This window comes from Eptesicus fuscus, chromosome 7 (assembly GCF_027574615.1).
Source record: "Eptesicus fuscus isolate TK198812 chromosome 7, DD_ASM_mEF_20220401, whole genome shotgun sequence".
Classification (NCBI taxonomy): domain Eukaryota; kingdom Metazoa; phylum Chordata; class Mammalia; order Chiroptera; family Vespertilionidae; genus Eptesicus; species Eptesicus fuscus.
Genome location: NC_072479.1, coordinates 36,506,079 through 36,512,310, shown reverse-complemented (window position 1 = coordinate 36,512,310; position 6,232 = coordinate 36,506,079). Strand labels below are relative to the sequence as shown.

At 38.9% G+C, this 6,232-nt stretch overlaps 1 pseudogene; it reads left to right on the top strand.

Moving 5' to 3' along the window:
- Positions 1–784: 784 nt before the first annotated feature.
- Positions 785–2,234, top strand: LOC103288095 (procathepsin L-like; annotated as a pseudogene).
- Positions 2,235–6,232: the final 3,998 nt, after the last annotated feature.

The window sequence follows — 6,232 nt, the reverse complement described above, 5'->3', positions numbered from 1 at the left end:
TATGGAAGCAATCCAAGACCAATCAGTAGACAAGTCAATAAAAAGCTGTGGTACATATATATAATGAAATATTGCTGGGCCATAAAAAAAGAATGAACTCTTATCATTTGCAACAGCATGGATGGACCTAGAGGGTATTATGCTCAGTGAAATAAGTCAGTTAGAGAAAGACAAATACCATATGATTTCATTTATATTTGAAATTTAATGAACAAATAAAATTGGAACAGACTCATAGACACAGAGCAGACTGGTGGTTGCCACCGGGGCAGGGGGTCAGGGGGTGTTGGCTTAGGGACTAGATGAAAAGGTGAAGGGATTAAGAAGTACAAATTAGTAGTTACAAAATAGTCATGGGGATGTAATGAATAGTATAGGGAATATGTCAATAATATTGTAATAACTATATATAGTACCAGTTAGGTACTGGAAATATTGGGAAATATTGGGGAGGGGGAAAGAACACTATGTAAAATATATGATTGTCTAGCCATTATGCTGTTCACCTGTAATGAATACAAAATAATATTGAAACAAAACTGTAATTGAAAAATTAAAATAAAACTAAAAAAAAGAAAAAAGTCTATTCAGGCTTTTTGTCCATTTTAAATTAGATTATTTGCCTTTTTTATTTTTTATTTTTATTTTTACTGTTGAGTTGTAAGTTCTTCATATACTAGAGCCCCGATACATGAAATTTGTGCAAGAGTAGGCCTTTCTGGGAGATCCTGGACCAGCATGTGCTGACTGCGCCTGCTCGGCTACGCCCCGAAGGTTTTGAAACATGAATCCTTCACTATTCTTGATTGCCCTTTACTTAGGAATAGCTTCAGCTGCTCCAAAACTTGATGGAAGTTTAGAGGCATGATGGCACTGGTGGAAGGCAACACACAGTAAACTATATGGCTCAAATGAAGAAGGTTGGAGGAGAACGGTGTGGGAGAGGAATCTGAAAATGATTGACCAGCACAACCAGGAATACAACCTAGGGAGACAGAGCTTCACCTTGTCCATGAATGCTTTTGGTGACATGACCAATGAAGAATTCACGCAGGTGATGAATGGCCATCAAAACCAGAAGCACAAGAAAAGGCGAGTGTTCCAGGAACCTTACATTGCTGAAATCCCCCCAACTGTGGATTGGAGAGAAGAAGGCTATGTAACTCCCGTGAAGAACCAGGGATACTGTGCTTCTTGTTGGGCATTTAGTGCAACTGGTGCCCCTGAAGGACAGATGTTCCGGAAAACTGGCAAACTTATCTCATTGAGTGAGCAGAACCTTGTGGACTGCTTTCAGGCTCAAGGCAATGAGGGCTGCAATGGTGGCCTAATGGATAATGCCTTCCAGTATGTTAAGTCCAACGGAGGCCTAGACTCAGAGGAGTCCTATCCATATCATGCAAAGGTTGGACCCTGCAAATACAGGCCCGAGGATTCTGTTGGCTTCATGGACATCCCTGAGCAGGAGAGTGCCCTCATGAAGGCAGTGGCAACCACGGGGCCCATCTCTGTTGCTAATAGATGCAAGCCATCTTAGCTTCCAGTTCTATGAAGATGGCATTTATTATGAGCAGCACTGCAGCAGCATAGATCTATTCTAGATCATGGTGTTCTGGTGGTTGGCTATGGCTTTGAAGGAGAAGAATTGGATTGTCAAGAACAGCTGGGTAAAGCTTGAGGCAAGAATGGCTACATAAAGATGGCCAAAGGCTTTGCTGTTTCATCTTGAAGTGTGTTTGCTGGTTTCTTTCTGAAAGAGCTGCATTTAATACCAGTCTTTGCAGGTGACACTCATCATGATCTCCCCTACTCAAACTGATCATCACTGGGCCAGGTTGCAAAGAACAATTCAGAAAGGATATTCAAGTAAAATCTGCAGACGTCTCGTGATTATTTCTGGTATTACGTTTCTCATCGTTCATAACCTGATGGCCATTTATGACAGATACTGGGAGTCATAAGATGTCGCCACAATCCAACTAGAATTGCTGAGGTGTCTCATTAACAAGGATCAAATCGATGCCTCACAAAAGGAGAAACAGAAGTACACCAAGTCAGGATGATCTGAAATGAAACCTGGACGCCTTTGGGTTTTTGGGCCTTTTTAAAGTCTCTTGAGCATTTTTAAATAGAAATAAATTGGGCTTCACAAAAAAAATAAATAAATAAAGATGGCCAAAGACCGGAACAACTACTATGGAATTGCCACCGCAGCCAGCTATCCTACTGTGTGAGATGATGGTGATAAAGAAAGACTTGATTGAGAACAGGATATCCAGAGGAGGAATTTTTATCTTAAAACTGACCACATTTTACTTAATGGGAACAACATTTCAATCTTGAAGATCCAAACTGTGATTTGAATTCTGTGATGTTTTACATTGGTAAAATGTTACCACTTCCTTTATAAGGATGTATAAACTTTTACCTTTTAAAATAAAACTTAATTTTTATTATTATTAAAAAAAAAAAAAAAGAGTAGGCCTTCTTTCCCTCGGCTGTTGGCATCGGCTTCCCTTTGGCACCCAGGACCCGGGCTGGCTTCCCTCTGGCCCCGGCTTTGTCCAGAAGGACGTCTGGAATGACGTCCAGAAGGCTGTCTGGTCTAATTAGCATATTACCCTTTTATTATTATAGATTTTGAATATTAACCCATTATCAGATATAAGGTTTGCAAATGTTTTTTTCATTCCATTGGTCATCTTTTCACTTTGTTGATAGTTTCTTTGCTGTGCAGAAGCTTTTGGTTTGATGTTATCCCACTTGTTTACTTTTTATTTTATTACTTGTGCTTTAGGTATCATATACAAAAATTACTGTCAAAGAGCTTTTTTCCTGTTTTCTTCTAGGAGTTTTATGGTCTCAGGTCTTTTGTTTAAGTCTTTAATCCATTTTGAGTTAATTTTTGGGAGTGGTGTAAGATAGGGGCAGTTTTATTCTTTTACATGTGAATATCCGTTTTTTCCCCCAGTAACAGTTTCTCCATCGAGGGACTCTCTTTCTTGGGACAACTACTTACCCTTTGGAATGACAATTTCTATCCCTTATTTGTGACTTAGAAAGACAGAGATGGATTAAATAATACAATTAATGTAATTGAGCCCTGGCCAGGTGGCTCAGTTGGTTAGAGGGCTGACCCATACACCAAAAGAGTGTGGGTCAGGACACATACGTAGGTTGTGGGTTTGATTCCTAATGTATGGGAGGCAACCAATCAATGTTTCTCTCTCACATCAATGTTTCTCACTCTCTCTCCCTTCCTTTCTCTCTAAAGTCAACAAAAATATCCTCGGGTGAGGATTAAGAAAAAAAAAAAAAGAAATAAAATTTTTATTTAATTTAAATACTACAACTTAAGCAGAACAGATATAAATAACATTTTTGAAATGTAGCTATAGTAAAGTCATTAAAAATAATGTAGAGCTAGGTGAGATCCTATGAAATCACTTTAAATTTAGGGAAGCAACAGAGAATGCCCTTAACAGTAAGTCTGAGATTCAAATGTGAAGGTCCTCCTTTTACATAAATTATGACAGAGTACGACAAATCTCTGAAATTAACATTATGGTTGGATGCTCCCACAGAGTGCAGTGGCAGAGATCCAAGAAAGACATGCCTGTGCTACTTCCTTTACATGTGCTGCCTGGCCCTTGGTGAGTGCTCAGTGAATGTTAAGTCCCTTTTCTTTTTGCACTTTATGAAATACTTCCATACATCTCATTTTGTTTACTCTAAAATCACAAAGAATAAACTGTTATCATTCTCATTGTATCCTATATAATAAAAAGCTAATATGCAAATTGACCAAATGATGGAACAACCGGTTGCTATGATGCAAACTGATCACCAGGGGGCAGATTCTCAATGCAGGAGCTGCCCCCTGGTGGTCAGTGTGCTCCCACAGGGGAGCACTGCTCAGCCAGAAGCTGGGTTTATGGCTGGCAAGCGCAACGGCAGTGGCGGGAGCCTCTCCCATCTCCGCAGCAGCGTTAAGGAGCAGCAAGCCGAGTGGTAAGGAGCAAGGGGTCCCAGACTGCCAGAGGGTGCAGGCCGGGCTGAGGGACCCCCCGCAGTGCATGAATTTTTGTGCACCGGGCCTCTAGTTAGTACATAAGAATCTTTACTGATGGAAGCTAAGAATGCCTGGGTAATTCTGCAGTTCAGTCACTCTAACCTGAATGTTCTGGTTTTTCATTCTCCCTATAGTAATTGATCATGTGTTTCTATGGACATTCAGGTGTGATGATAAGAGAAACTCTGATAGAAAATGTCTTTCTGCTTGGAGTCCAAACTAACCATGGACCCCACAAAAGTACAGACTTGTGACACTTTTTCTGTAGCACAACTGAACTTGACACAGTAGCTGAGGACACTACTGTTAATCCCTTCATCCCCCTGGTTGAATGGGTGACGTTTTGTATTGCAAAATCATAAAGTTGTTTAATTTGACAGTTTTCCAAGAAAGTCTCATGGAAACTCTCAGATGTGAGGTGGAGTTTCTATAACTGATTGCATTTGAGTAAGTGAAAAAAAATATTTAAGGTTTATCAGACATGAAGGAAAGCAAAAGCATAGTGTGATCATGTCACACAAAGGAGACCAGTCAGCCAATAGCATGAAGGGAACTGGGAGAAGAAAGGTTAACTAGATCCTCAAAGTTCAGATGATAAGGGATATTGACCAGGAAGATTATAAATTTTGACTATAAGCTTTTAAAGAAATATTTGGTTATTAAGAAGGGGGGGAACAATTTACAAGTAAAGCCACATAATCTTGCCTAAGCCATGTTCTTCTGAGCCTTTATTTCAGGCTCCTTCATTCGGTGAAAATGAAAGGGGAGGAAATCAATGACTGAGTAACTCAGGAGAACCACGACCTCATGTTCTCTAAAGAAGAGTAGGAAGAGTAACCCCCTAATCATATAGGTGAATTGTTCTTCCTTCAATTGGTGTCTGACAAGAATCTTGGATCCCTGACTGGTTTGGCTCAGTGGATAGAGTGTCGGCCTGTGGACTGAAAAGTCCCAGGTTCAATTCCGGTCAAGGGCATATACCTTGGTTGCAGGGCACATCCCCAATAGGGGGTTTGTAGGAGGCAGCTGATTGATGTTTCTCTCTCATTGATCTTTCTAACTCTCTATCTGTCTCCCTTCCTCTCTGTAAAAAAATCAATAAAATATATATTTTTTAAAAAGAATCTTAGAAGCTAAGAAAATTTCCTTACTATATTAAATTCAGACTCTCATAAAATCAGAACCCTATATATTATGAGATGGTTGAATAAACCCTCCTAACTTCCTTTATATAATTACCTATAAAAAACAGAATGGAATTCTGGGTAAGCCACAGTATCTGCACACACACACAAAAAAAAAAAAATCAAAGGAAACTTTATTGGATTTCTACTAATAGGTATCTATTAATACCTATATATTATACCTAATATCTGTATTCTATTTGTCCATTCAATAAATATTTGTGAATTCCCTAGTATATGCCAGACACTGGAGACATAGTATTTATAAGACAGATATGATTCTTGACTTTATGGAACTTGTAGTTTCCTGGGGAAAACAGGCATTAAATTAAATAAATAACTCCATTCATGGTTACCTGTATAATTTTGTAAAGATATGAACAAATATCTTCTGAGGTATTATGCTAGGTGTAGGAAATACAAAAATAGCTGTCCTCAAGGAAGTGAAAGTTGAACCTATATAGCTGTGAATGTATTACATTAGCAATGTGTTTCCAGTTGTCACCCATAATATCCAGTAATATTGTCTTCTCTGCCTCCTAACATGATTCAACTCGAATCCCCTTTCTCTTTGAATTCCCATCCCAATCCACTTGCACCAAGGATAGAATACTATCACTCTGAAGGTTAGTATGGCCTGTGAATTTCTCCCCTTAATGGAATTTCTCTGCCATATTGAACCTCACCTGACATGAAACAGGCCAATTCATTCCTGCTTCAGAAAGCAGAGTGCAGCATTTTCTTTGATCTGAGGGTTTATGGAAACCATAAAATCTGAAAATCCTGTTCTAGAATATGGCACAGTAGAGAATTGAGCATAACACCTCTGAGTCAAAAGCTTTATGTCTAGGACTTTTAACAAGAGATTTGGATTTTAAAAAATGAATTCCTCACATTTATTGTTTAGGTCTCTTTATGACAATGTAACTAAAGGCAATGTAACTAACACTGCTCTCAAAAATATCAGAGGGACTAT